The sequence below is a fragment of the Pristiophorus japonicus genome, unplaced genomic scaffold, assembly GCF_044704955.1.
Source record: "Pristiophorus japonicus isolate sPriJap1 unplaced genomic scaffold, sPriJap1.hap1 HAP1_SCAFFOLD_94, whole genome shotgun sequence".
Lineage (NCBI taxonomy): Eukaryota > Metazoa > Chordata > Chondrichthyes > Pristiophoridae > Pristiophorus > Pristiophorus japonicus.
Window position 1 is genome coordinate 1,321,871 of NW_027254868.1, and position 22,045 is coordinate 1,343,915.

General features: G+C 43.2%; 1 protein-coding gene and 2 non-coding genes across 3 annotated transcripts in view; 2 read left to right on the plus strand and 1 right to left on the minus strand.

Moving 5' to 3' along the window:
• Nucleotides 1-22,045, minus strand: part of LOC139257944 (zinc finger protein 850-like) — a gene marked incomplete at its 5' end in the record, with an annotated part of 812,458 nt that overhangs the window by 673,313 nt on the left and 117,100 nt on the right. The window lies entirely within an intron of this gene.
• Nucleotides 6,152-6,235, plus strand: trnai-gau (transfer RNA isoleucine (anticodon GAU)). The gene has a single exon. It is a non-coding gene; the product is annotated as a tRNA-Ile (tRNA).
• Nucleotides 9,222-9,305, plus strand: trnai-gau (transfer RNA isoleucine (anticodon GAU)). Its single transcript has one exon. It is a non-coding gene; the product is annotated as a tRNA-Ile (tRNA).

A 22,045-nucleotide genomic window follows, 5' to 3' on the forward strand; every position in this document is an offset into this window, starting at 1 on the left:
TGTGCTTTGTCCACATGAGTTCGAATCTCATCCTCGCCCTGGTTGTGTTAATGCTATGACCCACCGTGGTCGTTTTATCAATCACATTAAACCTCATCGCCAACTTCCTCTTACACTCACAAGCATGCTGCCCTTTGCACGTCTCAAATTAATAATATATTCGTCGAAGGGATAACATTTTAGGAACATGGAGAGGGGGGCTAATTTGATCGGTCTCTGAGGGACAGCACAAGCACTATGTGCCGAATATTCTTTCTCACAGCAAGTCAGAAACTGAGAGCTACGCTCTTCACTGTCGGCGTCTCGTTGGTCTCAGCGTCTGATTGGCGCTGAGGGATGATTACATTTGTAAATGCAAGAGGTCGCGGGTCCAAATCTCGGACATGCCCCGGCATTTTTTACTCAAGGTTCCGGTTCTCACAGCTGGTCGATATTTGAGAAATCAGACATATTTCACATTAAAACGTGTGATTTTGAGCCGATGTTCCCAGATCCCAGAGCAAAGTGAAACTCACCTAACTGAGTAAAGTTAAAGTATCTCAGAGATACTCGGCTCTGTGTCTCGTTGGATAACCTAAACCCGTGTTTGGTTCTGGCCAATGCTTAATCAGTATATCTTCCTGACTGCACGCATAAGCTCACCTCAATTGGGATAAGCATACATTCAGCGGCAATCTCAACTCTGCCCTGAATATGAGTGCGTCCTGTTTCTCTAGAGCTGAAAAGATGTGAGAAGTTGGCTTTTGAATTAGTCCCTTACCTGCCGAATTCAAACCGGACAGGAAATCAATCCGGGGTGGCGTAGCTGCCTGGTCTAATTAAAAGGCGTTATTAGAGACCCTCGGAGACCTATCTAATTAGCACCCTATATTGTAGGCATGTTGTACTCTTCTGGCCTCAACATTAGATTCAACTTATCGCATCATAATCACCGCTCCCATTTTCTGTTAGTGGTCTGCTGTTCCCACTACCACCTCCTCTGGACAATCTTTTGTTACCTTATTGCCCGATTACCACACACTTTGCCGTTCCCCATTGTCCCATGTATTATTTAATCACTCCTGTGTTCCATTGTACCACAGAGGTTTCCTTTTGACCTTTCTCGCTGCTTATTTTTTCCAGGCTCTATTTTTTTTGAAAAAATCTGTAATCTTTAACTTTATTCTAAAATATCGGAATTATTATCCGACAGAACTTGGAACCGGGTTCTTCATTCACAAAATCTGCACGACCTGCTGAGTTTTACGTAATTATCTGCTTTATTGATTCTGTTTCCATATCCCTTTTAAGGGGATGGGCTGTCTGTCCGGGATCATTCTCTGTCTGTTTAAAATGGTGTGCTATCACTGCAGGATGATTCTCTGCCTGTTTGAAATGGATGTGCTGTCTGTCCTGGATTTCAAATTTAAAATTTCCAAAAATTGCAGGAATTTTAGTTTGTTTGTGTGTTTGTGTAAACCATAGTGTGTGCAAACGTGCTGTGCGATCTTACCGTGAATTTCATGTCATGAGAGTAAAATGCATTAAATGCAACTTTAGGACATACTGATTTGACTGAACATTCCTTCGTGCACTCTCTCACGGTAGAAGAATCTGCCGTGGGACTTTGCTATTCCACATCTGAACGAAGGGAAAACAAATAAGTTTGAAATATAACGATTTTAGCAAGGGCTTGCGTGTGGGCTGTGTGACATGATGACATTACCCAAATTATTTTCAAATTCAAATCAAATCAATTCAAGACAAGACAAGACTGACTGACTGACTTTGTTAACACATATATATAAATATATATGTATAATTACATGCAATCCCAACTTTTTAACTTTCACAATAAATGTGCTTTTTCTATTCTGCCTGCACTGGGCTCTATTACATTTGACCTCTTTCACAGCACAAGGAGCTGCTGTCAGAGCCAGTAGAAAGACACGCGCCATTTTAAAAGATCGCCTTTGTCGCGCACATCTTCCCTTTTGGCTTGTCTTCCTCAAACGGCTTACTGAGTTTGAGTATTTGCTGACTGCATCCCCTCATTTCCAATGGGATTCATCCAGTCATGCAGCCTTCGTTCAATCAGAAAATATATAGATTAGGAATCAATTATTTATTCATTGAAAACAAATCAAATGTTTTTTTTTAAATGAAACTTAAATTTTATGTATTTTCTTAAAATGTTTTATGTACATGTATATATATTTTTAAATTGGCTTTTTGTCTGGGTTGATTTTATGTGCGTCCCTCCTTCCTGCCTGTCGATAACCTGTGGCTCCAATAACCGTCCCAGCCCCGCGTGGTCCTGAGCCCCACGCTCACTCATTCACTGAACATTTTCCTTCAGGGCTGATAGAAATCTCACTTTATTCTTTTAAAAGTTAACTGCGGTCTGTCAAGGGTCTATCTGCAAGTGGCTAAAAGGGATGTGCTTGTAGTCCTCGATCATTCGGTGTCAGTTTAAACTAAATCTTTGTCAGTTCCAGTTCATAATCTGCCCCTTGAAGACGGATTTTCTCATAAACCGAAGTCATCCTGTATATTTTAAAAGGAGTGTGATTTCAACTGCGATGACCGAATTGTTAAACTGTTGTCTTCCAAGCTACATTGTGTTTGCCTGAGCCGCTGCTGACCCAGGTCGCAGCGCATCTGTTAAATTACTCAAGACATGCTCATCTTTTCCTAAATCCAATCATTGTTATAGCAGTTGCCCCGAATTACTCCCAATATAAACAAAAACAAATAGCCCTTTGGCGGCAGCAGCGCGTGCCCTAATGGATAAGATGTCTGTCTTTGATTGTAAGCGTGATATATCAGACGATTGCAGATTCGTGTCCTGCCGCTGTCAATTATCTCACTGCGTGAAATTTTAATGTTTTTGTTGTTATTCTGCTGCAAAACGAGCCATCTTGCTCAGTGACTCACCTGAAGTAAAGGGAAGCTGTTTGCTTTAAGAAACCAATGGCAAATTTTCATAATTGTCGATCTGGTTGCACGGGCACAACAAGCGATGAAGTAGACCTTCTTGCAGATTATGTCTGTTTGGATGCAAAAATTAGAGGACTGTATGGCTGACGTTGTACTAAATAGGAGAAAAAGTGGCAGAGAGGTTCATGTGATGGACTGCTAATCAATTGTGCTCCCAACCACGTCGTTATTGTGTTAAACATTTGACCGCTCTGTTTGTTTTGTCAATCACATTTAACCTCATGGCCAAATTCACCTTTTACTGAGAAGGATGCTGCAATTTGGTCATGTCATGTCTCACATTAATAATATGTTCATCAAAGAGAAAACATTAGCAGGACAATGGATATGGTGACTAATTAGATAGGTCACTGAGAGACACCACAGACACGATGGGCCGAATAGTAAACTACCGTCAGAATCTGAGAGCTTCGATTCTCAACGTTCGCGGCTCGTTGGTCGACTTGTTTAGCGATTGTCGCAATTTAAATGCGAGAAATCACAGGTTCAAATCCCGCACGAGCCTCGACATCTTTTATTCAAAGATCCACTTCTCGCAGCAGGTCGACACATGAGAAAACAACAATATTTCTCATTAAGCGTGTCATTTCACGCCGTCGTTCCGACAGCGTCCAAATCCCAGAGTTTCACAGGAGCAAAGTGAAATTACCCAACTGAGTAAAGTTAAAATATCTCAGATGTACTCGGGTCTGTGTCTCATTGAACAACCTAAACCCGTGTTTGGTTCCAGACAATACTTGATCAGTATATCTTCCTTTGTGCCGCATCAGCTCACCTCAATTCGGAAAAGCAGACATTCAGCGTCAATATCCACCTCTTCCCTGAATATGAGTGGGTCCTGTTTCTCTGGAGCTGAAAAGATGTGCGATGCTTGCTTTTGAATTAGACACTTGGCTGCCGAATTGAAATCGGACAGGAAATCAATCCCGGGTGGCCAAGCTGCCTGGTCTGATTAAAAGGCGTTGACATCCTATATTTCGATTCGGCATTTGACAGTCGTTCGGCCTCAAAATTACGTTCAACAAATCGGATCATAAGCACCGCTCCCATTGTCGGGTAATGGTTCTGCTATTCCCACTAACACCTCCTCTGGACCATCCTTTGTTACTTTATTGCCCGATTACCACCCACTTTGCTTTTTCCCATTGTGCCATTTATTATTTAATCACTCATGCGCTCCACTGTATCACATAACTTCTCTTTTGTCCTTTCTCTTTGCCTATTTTTTCCAGCTGCTCGATTTGCTGAACAAATCTGTAATCTTTAACATTTTCCTAAAATATTGGAATGATTATCCGACAGAACGTGAAACCGGGTTCTTCATCCACAGAATCCTGCACGACCTGCTGAGTTTTACATAATTATCTGTCCTTTATGCATTCTGTTTCCTTATCCCTTTTAAGCGACTGTGCTCTCTGTCCAAGATCATTCTCTGTCTGTGTAAAATGGTTTGTTCTCAGTCCCGGATCATTCTATGCCTGTTTAAAAGGGATGTGCTGTCTGTCCCAGATTTCAAATTTCAAATTTCAAAAACTGCCTTTGGACGGTGCAGGTATTTCAGTTTGTTTGTGTGTTTGTGTAAGCCAGGGTGTGTGCAAACGCGCTGTGCGATCTTACTGTGCATTGCATGTCATGTGAGAAAATGATTTGATTGAACACTCCTTCGTGGACTCTCTGATGGTATAATAATCTGCTGTTGGAATTTGCTATTCCACATCTGAAAGAAGGGAAATTAAACAAGTTAGAAATATAGCGATTTTAGCCAGGGCTTGCGTGTGGGCTGTGTGACAAGATGCCATCCTCCACCCTTATTTTCCAATGCTAATCAAATAAAATCAAGACATGACAAGACATGACTGACTGACTGACTTTGTGAATACATGTATATATATGTGTATATTTATACACAATCCCAACTTTTTAACTTTCAAAATAAATGTGCTTTTTCTGTTCTGCCTGCACTGAGCTTCATTACATTGGATCTCTTTCACAGCATAAGCAGCTGCTGTCAGATGTAGCAGAAAGACACTCGCGAGTTTAAAAGATCGCCTTGAAAGCCCACATCTTCCCTCGTGGCTTCCCTTCCAGCAAGGGCTTACGGTGTTTGGATATTTGCTGACAACACCCCATCATTTGCAATGGAATTCTTCCAGTCACGCAGCCTTCGTTCAATCAAAACATATCGAGATAATTATTTAATTATTTATTTATTAAAAATAAATCAAATTAAATTTTTTTCAATAAAATATATATTTTATCTTTTCTTAAAATGTTAAATGTATATATTTTTGTAAATTGGCTTTTTGACTGGCTTGGTTTTCCGTCCCTCACCCTTTCCTGACTGTCTATCACCTGTGGTTTCAATCACCGTCCCAGCCCCGCGAGTTCCTGACCCCCACGCACACTCACTGCACAATTGCATTCAGGGATAATAGAAATGTCAATTTATTCTTTTAAAAGGGAACTGCTGTCAGTCAAGGGTCATTCTGCATCTGTGAAAAAGGGTTGTGTTTGCAGTCGCTGATCATTCTGTGTCTGTTTCAACGGGATGGTTGTCAGGTCCGGCTCATAATCTCTCCATTTAAAACGAATATTCTCATAATCCCAGATCATCCTGTATAGTTTGAGAAGGCGTAAGATTTTAAATGCAATGACCGAATTGTTAAACTGTTGTGTTCAAAGTTACATTGGGGATGCCTGTGCCGATGCGCACTCAGATCGCAGTGCATTTGTTACTTTACTCGAAATATCCTAATCTTTTCCAAAATCCACTCCTTCATATCGCAGTTGCCCCGAATCTGCTCCCAATATAAACAACAACAAACTCTACGCTGATGCAGAGGTCGCGTGGCCTAACGGATAAGGTGTCTGACTTTGATTACCAGCGTGACGTTATCAGAAACTTACAAGTTCGAGTCCTGCTGTGGTCACTTAGTTCGCCACTTGAAAATTTATATTCTTTGTTGTGATGCTGCCGAAAAACCAACCATCTCTTCCAGTCATTCACCTGAAGTGAAGGAAAGCTGTTTGCTTCAAGAATCGAATGGCACATTTTCATCATTGTCGATCTATCTGCATGGGCAGAACAAGTTGTGAAGTGGACCTTCTTGCACATTATTTCTCTTTGGATACAAAAAGCAGCAGGTTGAATGGGTGACTTGTCGCTAAATAAGACACGAGGTGGCCGAGTGGTTAAGGCGATGGACTGATAAGCTATTGTGCTCTGCACACATGGGTTCAAATCCCATCCTCGTCGTTATTGTGTTACAATTTTGATCCCCCTGGTCGTTTGTCAATCACATTTAAACTCATCGCCATATTTCCCTTTTGCTAACAAGAATGCTGCACTTTGCGACAGTCATGCCTCAAATTAATAATATATTCGTCAAAGGGATAACATTTGTAGGACTATGGAGAGGAGGACTAATCAGCTAGGTCTGGAGGGACAGCACACGCACGACGCGCCGAGTATCTTTTCTCATTACCGTCAGAATCTGAGAGCTACTTTCTTCACTGTTGGTGGCTCGATGGTCTATGGGTGCGATTCTCGCTTAGCGATGATCACATTTAAAATGCGAGAAATCCCGTACGAGCCCCGCCAGTTTTTACTCAAAATTCTGCTTCTCCCAGCCGGTCGACATAAGAGAAAGTAAAAATATTTCACATTAAAACATGTGATTTTGCGCAGATGATCCCACAGCTTCCAAATTCCATAGCAAAGTGAAACTCACCCAACGGAGTAAAGTTAAAGTATCTGAGAGGTACTCGGCTCTGTGTCTCGTTTGATAACCGAAACCCGTGTTTGTTTCCGGCCAATACTTGATCAGTATATATTCCTGTCTCAACGCATAACCTCACCTGAACTGGGATAAGCATACATTCAGCGTCAATCTCCAACTCTGACCTGAATATGAATCTGTCCTGTTTCTCTGGAGCTGAAAAGATGTGAGAAGCTGGCTTTTGAATTAGTCCCTTGGCTGCCGAATTCAAAACGGACAGGAAATCAATAAGGGGTGGCCCAGCTGGCTGGTCTGATTAAAAGGCGTTGAAGGCATATCTTTTAGTCATGTAATAGTCTTCTGGACTCAACATTATGTTCAACGTATCGGATCATAAGCATCGGTCCCATTGTCTGGGAATGGTTCTGCTATTCGCACTAACACTGGACCATCCTTTGTTAAGTTATTGCCCGAATACCACCCACTTTGCCGTTTCCCATTCTGCCATCAATTACTTAATCACTCCTGCGTTCCAGTGTATCATAGACGTTTCCTTTTGACCTTTCTCGCTACGTATATTTGCCAGGCGCTATTTTTGTTGAAAAAAATTGTAATCTTTAACTTTTTCCAAAAATAGCGGTATGATTATCCGACAGAACGTCAAACCGGGTTCTTCATCTACAGAATCTGCACGACCTGCTGAATTTTATACAATCATCTGCTTTTATTCATTGTGTTTCCATGTCCCTTTTAAGCGACTGTGCTGTCTTTCCAAGATCATTCTCTGTCTGTGTAAAATGGTTTGCTCTCAGTCCCGGATCATTCTATGCCTGTTTAAAAGGGATGTGCTGTCTGTCCCAGATTTCAAATTTCAAATTTCAAAAACTGCCTTTGGACGGTGCAGTTATTTTCTTTTCTTTGTGTGTTTGTGTAAGCCAGGGTGTGTGCAAACGCGCTGTGCGATCTTACTGTGCATTGCATGTCATGTGAGAAAATGATTTGATTGAACACTCCTTCGTGGACTCTCTGATGGTATAATAATCTGCTGTTGGAATTTGCTATTCCACATCTGAAAGAAGGGAAATTAAACAAGTTAGAAATATAGCGATTTTAGCCAGGGCTTGCGTGTGGGCTGTGTGACAAGATGCCATCCTCCACCCTTATTTTCCAATGCTAATCAAATAAAATCAAGACATGACAAGACATGACTGACTGACTGACTTTGTGAATACATGTATATATATGTGTATATTTATACACAATCCCAACTTTTTAACTTTCAAAATAAATGTGCTTTTTCTGTTCTGCCTGCACTGAGCTTCATTACATTGGATCTCTTTCACAGCACAAGCAGCTGCTGTCAGATGTAGCAGAAAGACACTCGCGAGTTTAAAAGATCGCCAAGAAAGCCCACATCTTCCCTCGTGGCTTCCCTTCCACCAAGGGCTTACGGTGTTTGGATATTTGCTGACAACACCCCATCATTTGCAATGGAATTCTTCCAGTCACGCAGCCTTCGTTCAATCAAAACATATCGAGATAATTATTTAATTATTTATTTATTAAAAATAAATCAAATTAAATTTTTTTCAATAAAATATATATTTTATCTTTTCTTAAAATGTTAAATGTATATATTTTTGTAAATTGGCTTTTTGACTGGCTTGGTTTTCCGTCCCTCACCCTTTCCTGACTGTCTATCACCTGTGGTTTCAATCACCGTCCCAGCCCCGCGAGTTCCTGACCCCCACGCACACTCACTGCACAATTGCATTCAGGGATAATAGAAATGTCAATTTATTCTTTTAAAAGGGAACTGCTGTCAGTCAAGGGTCATTCTGCATCTGTGAAAAAGGGTTGTGTTTGCAGTCGCTGATCATTCTGTGTCTGTTTCAACGGGATGGTTGTCAGGTCCGGCTCATAATCTCTCCATTTAAAACGAATATTCTCATAATCCCAGATCATCCTGTATAGTTTGAGAAGGCGTATGATTTTAAATGCAATGACCGAATTGTTAAACTGTTGTGTTCAAAGTTACATTGGGGATGCCTGTGCCGATGCGCACTCAGATCGCAGTGCATTTGTTACTTTACTCGAAATATCCTAATCTTTTCCAAAATCCACTCCTTCATATCGCAGTTGCCCCGAATCTGCTCCCAATATAAACAACAACAAACTCTACGCTGATGCAGAGGTCGCGTGGCCTAACGGATAAGGTGTCTGACTTTGATTACCAGCGTGACGTTATCAGAAACTTACAAGTTCGAGTCCTGCTGTGGTCACTTAGTTCGCCACTTGAAAATTTATATTCTTTGTTGTGATGCTGCCGAAAAACCAACCATCTCTTCCAGTCATTCACCTGAAGTGAAGGAAAGCTGTTTGCTTCAAGAATCGAATGGCACATTTTCATCATTGTCGATCTATCTGCATGGGCAGAACAAGTTGTGAAGTGGACCTCTTGCACATTATTTCTCTTTGGATACAAAAAGCAGCAGGTTGAATGGGTGACTTGTCGCTAAATAAGACACGAGGTGGCCGAGTGGTTAAGGCGATGGACTGATAAGCTATTGTGCTCTGCACACATGGGTTCAAATCCCATCCTCGTCGTTATTGTGTTACAATTTTGATACCCCTGGTCGTTTGTCAATCACATTTAAACTCATCGCCATATTTCCCTTTTGCTAACAAGAATGCTGCACTTTGCGACAGTCATGCCTCAAATTAATAATATATTCGTCAAAGGAATAACATTTGTAGGACTATGGAGAGGAGGACTAATCAGCTAGGTCTGGAGGGACAGCACACGCACGATGCGCCGAGTGTCTTTTCTCATTACCGTCAGAATGTGAAAGCTACGTTCTTCACTGTTGGTGGCTCGATGATCTATGGGTGCGATTCTCGCTTAGCGATGATCACATTTAAAACGCGAGAAATCCCGTACGAGCCCCGCCAGTTTAAACTCAAAATTCTGCTTCTCCCAGCCGGTCGACATAAGAGAAAGTAAAAATATTTCACATTAAAACATGTGATTTTGCGCAGATGATCCCACAGCTTCCAAATTCCATAGCAAAGTGAAACTCACCCAACGGAGTAAAGTTAAAGTATCTGAGAGGTACTCGGCTCTGTGTCTCGTTTGATAACCGAAACCCGTGTTTGGTTCCCGCCAATACTTGATCAGTATATATTCCTGTCTCAACGCTTAACCTCACCTGAACTGGGATAAGCATACATTCAGCGTCAATCTCCAACTCTGACCTGAATATGAATGTGTACTGTTTCTCTAGAGCTGAAAAGATGTGAGAAGCTGGCTTTTGAATTAGTCCCTTGGCTGCCGAATTCAAAACGGACAGGAAATCAATAAGGGGTGGCCCAGCTGGCTGGTCTAATTCAAAGGCGTTGAAGGCATATCTTTTAGTCATGTTATAGTCTTCTGGACTCAACATCATGTTCAACGTATCGGATCATAAGCATCGTTCCCATTGTCTGTGAATGATTCTGCTATTCGCACGAACACTGGACCATCCTTTGTTACGTTATTGCCCGAATACCACCCACTTTGCCGTTTCCCATTCTGCCATCAATTATTTAATCACTCCTGCGTTCCAGTGTATCACAGATTTTTCCTTTTGACGTCTCTCGCTACGTATATTTGCCAGGCGCTATTTTTGTTGAAAAAAATTGTAATCTTTAACTTTTTCCTAAAATATCGGTATGATTATCCGACAGAACGTCAAACCGGGTTCTTCATCTACAGAATCTGCACGACCTGCTGAATTTTATACAATCATCTGTTTTTATTCATTGTGTTTCCATGTCCCTTTTAAGAGGATGGGCTGCCTGTCCGGTATTATTCTCTGTCTGTTTAAAAGGGTATGCTGTCAGTCCCGGATCATTCTGTGCCTATTAAAAAGGGATGAGTTGACTGTCCCGGATTTCAAATTTCAAATTTGAAAAACTGCCTGTGAACGGTGCTTGAATTGTCATTTGTTTGTTTGTTTGTTTGTTTGTGTAAGCCAGAGTGTTTGCAAGCGTGCTGTGCGATCTTACTGTGCATTTCATGTCATGTGAGACAAATACATTACATGCAACTTGAAGCCATACTGATTTGATTGAACACTCCTTCGTGCACTCTCTGACAGTAGAAGAATCTGCTGTGGGATTTTGCTATTCTACATCTGAAAGAAGGGAAAATACACAAGTTAGAAATAAAGCGATTTTAGCCAGGGCTTGCGTGTGGGCTGTGTGACATGATGACATCCTCCACATGTGTTTTGAAATTCAAATCAAATCAATTCAAGACAAGACAAGACATGACTAACTGACTGGCTTTGTGTTTACATGTATATATACATATATATATATATATATATTTAGAAATATATACAATCCCAACTTCATAACTTTCACGATAAATATGCTTTTTCTGTTCTGCCTGCACTGGGCTCTATTACATTTGACCTCTTTCACAGCACACGCAGCTGCTGTCATATGCAGTAGAATGACACATGTGAATTTAAAAGACCGCCTTTGTAGCCCACATCTTCCATCCGGCTTGTCTTTCGCCATGGGCTTACAGTGTTTTGGTATTTACTGACTGCACCCCGTCATTTCCAATTGAATTCTTCCAGTCACACAGCCTTCGTTCAATCAAAAAACATCCAATAATGAATTAATTATTTATTTATTTAAAACAAATCAAATTCATTTATTTTTAAATAACATTTAAGCGTATTTCTTTTCTTAAAATGTTAAATATATATATATATTTCTAAATTGGCTTTTATTGCTTTTACGTCCCTCCCTCCCTCCTGCCTGTCTATCACATGTGGTTTCAATCACCATCCCAGCCCCGCGTGGGCCTGACCCCCACGCTCACTCACGCACCGCGCAATTGCCTTCAGGAATGATATAAATCTCACTTTATTCTTTTAAAAGGGAACTGATGTCAGTCAAGGGTCATTCTGCATCTGTGTAAAATGGATGTGCTTGCATTCCCGGATCATTTTGCGTCTGTTTAAACGGGATGGTTGTCAGATCCGGTTCATAACTGTCCCTTTAAAACTGATTATCTCGTAATCCCGGATCATCCTGCATATTTTGAGAAGGAGTATGATTTGTGTAAGCTAGAGTGTGATTTATGCTGCAATGACCGAATTGTTAAACTGTTGTGTTCCAAGTTACATTGGGGCTGGCTGCTTCGCTGCGCACCCAGTTCGCAGTGCATTTTTTCATTTACTCGAAATATGCTCATCTTTTCCTAAACCCACTACTTGATATAGCATTTGCCCTGAGTTTGCTTCCTGTGATGTATCTCACATGACTGTATATAACTGTATCTTACCATGCAATACATGACTTTAACTGGATATAACCTGTAACAATAAGCATACCTTACCACCATGGGTGCACTTGCAGGATACACTCCATACCTGTCCACTGAGGTACATAAAGGGAGGTCTCAGGCAAGTGCAGCAGTGGAGAGCTGTGAATTAAAGGTGCAGGTCCTGAGTGACCTTGAGTTCAGCATGTGTCTTGTGGAAGTCAGTACATTAGACTCAGGACTTTGCACTGGTGAAGAGAATGGGATCACAGAATCGCCAGAATGGCTACCAATAGCTCAGATGAGAAATACAATGCTGGAGACAATTGGGATGACTTTATAGAAAGGCTCCAGCAAAGCTTTGTGACGAAAGACTGGCTGGGCGACGATAAGGCAGACAAGACAAGAGCCCATCTCCTGACCAGCTGTGGATCGAAAACATATGCTTTAACGAAAGGCCTGCTGGCAACAAGAAACCAGCAAGCAAGTCGTTTGAGGAGTTGAGCGCACTGATGAGAGACCACCTGAAGCCAGCAAACAGCCTACACATGGCCAGACACAGGTTCTACAACTACCGACGCTGTGTGGAACAAAGCATACCCAACCTCGTTGCGGAACTTCGGAGGCTGGCTAGTTCATGTGATTTCACCGATGAACTAAGGAGAGAAGTATTGAGAGACTTTTTTAATGAAGGAATAGGCCACGTAGGCATATTCCGAAAGCTTATAGAGACTAAGAACTTGCCTCGAAAGGCAGCAGCACTGGTCGCACAGACGTTCTTGGCAGGCGAAGAAGAAACGAGGCTGATCTGTACTTCGGGTATGACAACCAAGGCATCGGAACAAGGGATTCCCATTGTGAAACAAACCGCCACACCCACACACAGACAAAGGCCAAAGAGCAGGCCTTCAACAGCAGACAGTGGCGCCAAAATCAATTAAAATCAAGGGCCACATAAACGGCCGATCACACCTCATCAATCCCAATGCGAGCAATAAACAACAGATCGAGAGAAGCTCAAGGGAGATCAGCCAGACGCAGCTCATCCTTCGCAAATAATGGAAACGGTCTGTGTTGGAGATGTGGGGGTAGGCACTCTATCAGGGTGTGTCGATTTCAGCATGCCGTTTGCAGAAACTGCAACCACACACAGCATCTGGCTCGTATGTGCAGAAAAACAACAGCTCGGCTGGTTTACGAATCAGAAGGGTCGGAATGCGGACCAGAACCTGGTTGGAACAGTGCACGGGACGCCGAGGTACAGCGGGTTAACACGATCAATGTCGACTGTTCTTGCACCAAGACGCCTCCAATTATGATGAGGGTTCTGCTCAACGGGATACCCGTCAACATGGAACTGGACACGGTGGTCAGTCAATCCCTCATGAGCGTTCAACAATTTGAACAACTATAGCCGCACAAAAGCAACAGACCAAAACTCACAAAGATTGACACCAAACTGAGGATCTATATGTGATGAGGGAAAAGAGAGAAAACGAACTGGACCGGCTTCTGCGGGAAGGCATAATTTCTCCCGTGGAATTTAGCGACTGGGCAAGCACCATCATCCCCGTCATGAAGCCTGATGGATGAATGTGAATCTGTGGGGATTACACGATAAATAGAGTCTCCCGACAGGACCAATACCTGCGACCCAGAGCGGAGGACCTATTCGTCACGTTAGACGGAGGTAAACATTTCTCGAAACTTGACGTACATCTGCATATGTGACGCAAGAACTGACCGAAGAGTCTAAGCTACTCACCACCATCAACACACATCGAGGCCTTTTTGGGTACAATTGATGCGCATTCCGCATCAGGTCGGCGGCTGCTATATGCCAGCGCAACATGGAGAGTCTGCTCAAGTCCATCCCGGGGACTGTTGTGTTTAAAGATGACATGCTCATCACGGGCAGGGACACCGACTCTCATCTCCGCAAACTTGAGGAAATACTCAGTCGATTGGATCGGGTCGGCCGAAGAGTTAAGAAATCCACGTGTCTGTTTCTCGCGCCTGAGGTTGAATTTTTGGCAGAAGGATTGCCGCTGATGGAATCCGCTCAACCGAATCCAAAACCAAAGCAATTCACCTGGCACCCAGTCTCTGGAATGTCTCAGAAGTGTGTGCGTTTCTCGGGCTACTCAATTACTTTGGGAACTTTATGCAGAACTTGAGCACGCTGCTGGAGCCCCTCCAAGTGCTACTCAGAAAGGGGTGCGATTGGTTTTGCGGGGACGCCCAAGAACGCACCTTCAATAAGGCATGCAACCTCCTATGTTCCAAGAGTGTTTTAGCATTTTTTGAGCCAGGTAAAAATTTAATCCTTATGTGTGCTGCGTCAGCTTATGGGTTCAGTTGCGTTTAACAGCACGTCAATGCTGCAGTTAAATTGCAGCCCGTTGCTTATGCCACCAGGTCACTTTCGCGGGCAGAGCGCGGGAATGGTATGGTTGAGAAGGAGGCACTCGTGTACGTGTATGGTGTCAAAAAGATGCAGCAATATCTTTCCGGGGCCAAGTTTGCGTTAGAAACTGACCACAAATCCCTCACGTCCCTCCTATCCGAGTGCAAGGCAATCAACGGCAACGCCTCGGCATGCATTCAGCGGTGGCCACTCATGCTGGTGGCTTACGATAAGTCACAAACCAGGCACAGACAACTGTGCCGACGCGCTTAGAAGGCTACCCCTGGCGACCACAGAAGGGTCCGACGAACAGGACTGTGAGATGGTCATGGCAATCAATGCCTTTGAATCCACAGGCTCGCCAAATCAGAGGCTAGACCAGCAGCGACCCCACAGTATCTCTAGTTAAAAGATGCGTTTTAACTGGTGACTGGGCCGAGGCTCGCAATGCCTGCCCCAAGGAGGTCAAACCCTTCCATAGGTGCATGCATGAACTCTCACTACAGGCAGACTGCCTGCTGTGGGGCAGCCAAGTAATTATGCCCTTACGAGGCGGGGAGGCATTTTTCCGGGAGTTCCATTGCGAGCACCTGGGGATTGTCCTTATGAAGGCCATAGCCAGATCTCAAGTCTGGTGGCCTGGCATTGACGCGGACTTGGAGCTCTGCGTCCGTCGGTGCACCTTTTGTGCCCAACTCAGTAATGCCCCCAGGGAAGCCCCTTAAGATGCTGGCGCTGGCCCACCAAACCATGGTCGTGGGTGCATCTCGACTATGCGAGCCCATTCATGGGCAAAATGTTCCTCGTAGTCGTTGATTCATTTTCAAAATGGAACGAGTGCACCATTTTAAACTCCAGCACAACCTCCACCACTGTGGAGAACCTTAGAACCATATTTGCAATGTACGGCATTCCTGACATATTGTTCAGTGATAATGGTCCGTGTTTCACCAGCGCAGAATTTCACGATTTTATGGTTGACCGCGATATGAATCACTTTAAAACAGCAACTTTCAACCCGGCCTCCAATGGCCAGGCGGAGCGAGCAGTGCAGGTCATTAAACAAGGCATGCTCAGAATTCAAGGTCCCTTGCTGCAGAGGCTCCTGTCCTGACTGTTGCTGGCATACAGATCTCGTCCACATTCGTTGATGAAATGAACCTTAAAGACCAGGCTCTCGTTAATCCTCCCAGACATGCATGAAATTGTTGACGCTAAGCGTCGAAAGCTAACTGAGTACCATGGTCGAAATTCAAAGGGGAGGTGGAATGAGATAGGGGACAAAATGAATGCTAAACTATGGCTGGGGTCCCAAAAGGTTTGCAGGGACAGTAAAAGACAAAGAGGGAAACAGTCTACTGGTTATACAAATGGACAATTGCCAAACCTGCCGGAGGCAAGTAGACCAAGTAAAAAGTAGATTCACTGATTACACTGAAGAACCAGTGGCAGACGACAATGTGGAATTCACACCACACCTGGTGGACTGATAGGTGGAGCAATCTGAGGAAAGGACAGTCTCAACAGACAGCGCAGGCGAGATACCAGCAATCGCACCGAACGAAACAGACAGCCCAGGTGAGATACCAGCAATCACACCAAATGAAACAGACAGCCCAGGCGAGATACCAGCAATCACACCGAACGAAACAGACAGCCCAGGCGAGATACCAGCAATCACACCGAACGAAACTGACAGCCCAGGCGAGATACCAGCAATCACACCGAACGAAACTGACAGCCCAGGCGAGATACCAGCAATCACACCGAACGAAACAGACAGCCCAGGCGAGATACCAGCAATCACACCGAACGAAACAGACAGCCCAGGCGAGATACCAGCAATCACACCGAACGAAACAGACAGCCCAGGTGAGATACCAGCAATCACACCAAATGAAACAGACAGCACAGGCGAGATACCAGCAATCACACCGAAAGAAACCGACAGCCCAGGCGAGATATCAGCAATCACACCGAATGAAACAGACAGCCCAGGCGAGATACCAGCAATCACACCGAACGACACACAGGCACCAAGCAAACAACAGAACCACAACTAAGACGCTCCACGCGAGAGCGCAGACCACCTCCGAGACTGAATCTATAAAGGCAATAAGAACTTGGGGGAGGCTGATGTCATGTATCTCACATTACTGTATATAACTGTATCTTAACATGCTATACATGACTGCAACTGGACATGACCTGAAACAATAAGCATACCTTACTACCAGGGGTGCACTTGCAGGAGACACTCCATACCTGTCCCACTGAGGTATATAAAGGGAGGTCTCAGGCAAGTGCAGCACTGGAGAGCTGTGAATTAAAGGTGCAGGCCCTGAGTGACCTTGACTTCAGCATGTGTCTCGTGGAAGTCAGTACATTTGAGTCTGGACTCAACTCTCCCAATATACGCAATACCAAATGTTGCGCTGATGGTGGAGGCCATGCGCCCTAATGGATGAGGCATCTGACTTCGATTACAACCTCGACGTTATCAGAATGATTACAGGTTCAAGTCCTACTGCGGTCAATTTGTTCGCTGCGTGAAATATGATATTCTTTGTTGTGATTCTGCTGAAAAACCAACCATCTCTTCCAGTCACTCACATGAAGTAAAGGAAGGCTGTTTGCTTTAAGAATCTAATGGCACCTTTTCATCATTGTCGATCTGGTTGCAGAGGCAGAGCAGCTGCAAAGTGGACTTTCTTGCACGTTATTTCTCTTTGGATACAAAACGCAGGAGATTGAATGATTGACAGTGCTCTGAAAAAGAGACGATGTAGCCGAGACGTTAAGTTGATAGACTGCTGATCCATTGTGCTTTGCACCCATGGGTTCGAAGCCCATCCTCGTCGTTATTGTTTTGCAGCTTTGCCCAACGTGGTCGTTTTGTCAATCACATTTCACCTCATTGCCAAATTCCCCTTTCACTGACAATGCTGCACTTTGCTCATGTCATGTAATGTCTCAAATTAATAATATATTCGTCAAAGAGATAACACTTGTAGAATTGTGGCGAGAGGGACTAATTAGATAGGTCTCTGAGCGTCAGCGCAAGCACGATGGCCTAATATATTTTCTCAATACCGTCAGAATCTGAGAGATCCCCTCTTTTCTGTTGGCGGCTCGTTGGTCCAGGGGTATGATTTTTCGCTTTGGGTAAAGCACATTTGAAATGTGAGAGGACTTGGGTTCAAATCCCGGACCAGCCCCGCCATTTTCAAATCAATATTCCGCTTCTCACAGCCGGTCGACGTGAGTAAACAGAAATATTTCAAATTAAAACGTGTGATTTTGCGTTGATATTCCCAAAGCGTCCAAATCCCAGAGCAAAGTGAAACTCACCCAATTGAGTAAAGTTAAAGTATCTCAAAGGTACTCGACTCTGTGTCTCGTTGGATAACCTAAACCGTGTTTGGTTCCGGCCAATACTTGATCAGTATATCTTCCTGTCTGGACGCATGAGCTCACCTCAATTAGAATAAGCATACATTTAGGGTCAATGTCCACCTCTGCTCTGAATATGAGTGCATCCTCTTTCTCTCGAGCTGAAAAGATGTGAGAAGCTGTCTTTTGAATTAGTCTCTTGATTGTCAAATACAAACCGGACAGAAAATCAATCCGGGCTGGCCATGTTGCGTGGTCTGATTAAAAGGCGTTGACACCCAATATTTTCGGCATGTTATAGTCTTCTGGCCTTAACATTAGATTCAACGTATTGTATCATAAATATTGTCTGGTAATGGTTCTGGTGTTCCCACTAACACCTCCTCTAGACCATCGTTTGTTACCTTATTATCCGATTCCCACACACTTTGCCAATTCCCCATTATGCCATTCATTATTTAATCGATCCTGCATTCCACTGTATCAAAGACGTTCACTTTTGTCCATTCTCGCTGCGTATTTTTTACAGGCGCTAATTTTGTTGAATAAATCTGTAATCTGTAACTGTTTCCTAAAATATCGGAATGGTTATCCGACAGAACGTGAAACCGAGTTTTTCATCCACAGAATCTGCACAATCTGCTGCGTTTTACGCAATGATCTGTGTTTTATTCATTCTGTTTACACTCTTAAGGGGATGAGCCGTCTGTCCGGGTTCATTCTCTGTTTGTTTAAAATTGTTGCTATAATGGTGTGTCATAATCTCGTTCGCACAGAATTTAATCTAAATCGTTCCAGATGGAATATTGTATTTCTAGATCACAATAAACAGTATCTTGTTATAAATTTTGTCTTTTTAGGTCCCTAGTATCAGAGGAGGAATTGTCTGAGTCCTTCATTTATTTCATGTTAGAGGCAAACAGAGGTATCCATTCAGAATCAATGCACAGATTGTCATCGAGATAAATGCAGCGAGAGATACAGGCAGCATTGGCACACATGGAGAATAGATAAGGCAGAAGCTTAAATAAAAAAGGAATTCAAACTCCAAATGGAAGTGAGAGGTAGCTGATAGATATGTGTGAGTGGAGGCGATAGTTCAAAGGCGTGGTTTCACGCCATGGCTTAACTAGTCAAAGCGACTATCGAGTAAACAAAGATTCTCGGTTTGCCTCACAGCGGGGCTGGCAATTACTGTCTTCATGGTTCACAAAGGGTGAGTTTCTTGCCATGTGATATAGCTGCAATCATTTTAAACGAAACTGGGGTTGCACTCGTTCCCATTCTGGAGTAAGGCCCGAGATGGTGCGGGGCCTTGGTCGCATATCAACGCTGCAATAATTTCTGGCGGGGTTGAATTTGCTTAATCACAAAAACTACATATTTCCTGACCACCGCTGTGTGTAACATTGCTGCAGTCAGAAGAAAGCTGTGGCAGCTGGTGTGTGGCGCCGTGATCGAAAAGTGATTAGTATGCTGTGTTGTGGCCGCAGCAACCTCGGTTTGTATCCGATTCACGACACATCTCGCTTTATATCTTTTGTTCACTCGGACACCTGCTGATAGAACAGAGCGAAACATTTATCCTTACTAAATGAAACAGATATTACGATTTTAGCCGTTGAACTTATTTACTCTTTCAAACCAACCTCTTCTCCCACCTTTTCTGCCTTCCATATTCAATAACCCTCCTTTATTTTGCTCATAATTCTCCCCGCAACAGTTTGTCTGGTGATGGCACTGGCGCGAGGCCGAATGAATAAGGTGATTTACTTCAATAGTAAAGAAGTCCTGTCATGGTCATTTAACTCACCGGGCGAAACATGTCTTTCTCCGTTCTGAATCTGTCTCAAAACCGACCATTTCTGACATTCCCTCACCTGAAGTAACGGAAGGCCCTTTGCTTACAGAATCTGATTGTAGATGTTTTGAACATTGTCGATTTGGGTGCACGGACAGGACAAGCGGTGAAGGCTTGTTTTCGCAAGGGAGTTCTGTTCGGATGCAAAAATCAGTAAACGAGATGTCTGATCGTGTTGCGGCACTCGGTGGCCGACTTGATAACGCGAGGGACTATGAATCCATTGTGTTCTGCACGCGTGGGTCCAGTCCCATCCTCGTCGGTATTTTGTTAAATATTTGATGCATGTGGCTCTTTGTCAATCACCTGAAAATTCATTTCTAATACACCTTTTTTACCTAGCTTGCTACACTCAGCTCATGACATGTCTCAAATTATTAACATATACTTAAAGAGAAAATACGGCAAGGGAATACACAATAAATTGTAGGACACGAAGAAGTGTAGCGGAACAAATGGACCTTGGAGTTCAGGTCCACAGATCCCCGAACGTTGCAGGCCAGGTTGATAATGTGGTTGATAAGACATATGGAATACTTGCATTTATCAGCCGATGCACATTATTTAAGAGCAGGGGGGTTATGCTTCATCTCTATACAACACTAGTTAGGCTCGAGGTAGAGTACTGTGTCAGCACATTACAGGAAATATGTAATTGCATTGGAGAGGATACTGAGGAGATTTAAGAGAATGTTGCCTGGACCTGAGAATTTGAGCTATGAGGAAAGATTAGACATGGTGAGTTAGTTTTCTTTGGAAAAGAGGAGGCTGAGGGGAGACGATAATCATGGAAATACAATTATTGGGGGCCTAGACAGAGGTGTTAAGTCGGACCTATTTCCATTAGCAGTGCGGTCAACAAATATGAGGCAAAGATTTATTGTAATTGGTCGGAGGTTTAGAGGTGATTTGTGCACAAAATCTTTCACCCAGAGGGATCTGTAACACACCGCTGAAAGGATGGTCGAGGCAGATACGCTGCCCAGGTTTCAAAAAGTACCTGGATTTGCACTTAAAGTGCCGTTACCTTCAAGAGTACGGAACAAGAGCTGGCAATTGGGATGAGGCTGGATAACTCCTGTTCGGCAAACGTGGACACGATGGGCCGGAATGACCTCCTTCCATACTATGAAATGCAATGACGTAATGATATGCATTTGTGTGAAGAGAATTGTGAACTTTTTCAGGGCCACTATTATGATAAAAAGTGTTTCACGTAAAGATAAACATATATTGAATTACAGAACAGAAGAATTGCAAAGTGGGTCCGCACACACGCAGGTAAACCAAATGCGCTTTCGATCACATCATCTTAAATATTATGTAATCAGAACTGGAATCACGCTCCTTTGAAACAGAAAAAACACATAATGATCCAGCTCAGATAGCACATTCCTTTTACACACACGCAGATTGATCAGGGACTAAGTGCACATCCCTTTTACACAAACACTGAATGAACCAGGACTGAGAGAACGTCCCTTTTACACAGACACAGAATGATCCTGGATTGAGAGAATATCCCTTTTACATACACACAGCATGACCCAGTCCAAAGAGTATATCCCTGTTACACACACACAGAATGATCCTGGACTAAGAGAATATCCCTTTTACACAGGCACAGAATGATCCCGGACTGAGAGCACGTCCCTTTTACACACACACAGAATGATCCAGGACTGATAGCACGTCCCATTTACACATACAAAGAAAGGTTCAGGACTGACAGTAGATCCCTTTTAAACAGACACAGCGTGTTCCGGGATTGACAGCTCACAGCCTTTTAAATTCTCAAACCTCCCTTATGCTCAGGCTTACTACTATTTTTGGCAATATTATAAATCTCTTCCTTGAATCTAATGATATCTTTAATTTCTTTTGTTAACCACGGTTTGAACATTTTTAGTTTGGTGTTGTTATTCCTTCAATTAATGTGCATTGTAGCGAATTATGAAATTTTCTTGAAATGCTTGCCATCAAACGTGAATTGGGTAACATTTGCTGGGAACCAATTGCAGGGCTATGTGGAAAGTGGGTCCAATTGGATAGCATTTTAACAAAGCCGGCTCAATCATGATGGGCCGAAAAGTCTCCTTCAGTACTCTGTCATTCTCGGATAATCATCCTCTACCTCGGTGTGGTTCTGTAATCCTGTGGGAAACGGATAATAATGTTCTGCCCGTGACTTCAGATAAATACATTTAGCAAAAGATTGGGAACATTAACGGACTCAGAAACATTAAATGGCTTTTCAAACTCCCGGGTCAGTGAACCTGTTGATCTATTACTATTTGAGATAATTATGGACTGCTCGTAACAACAGGAGATCGACGTGGACTTCTTTGAAAGCGCAGACAGAGGTT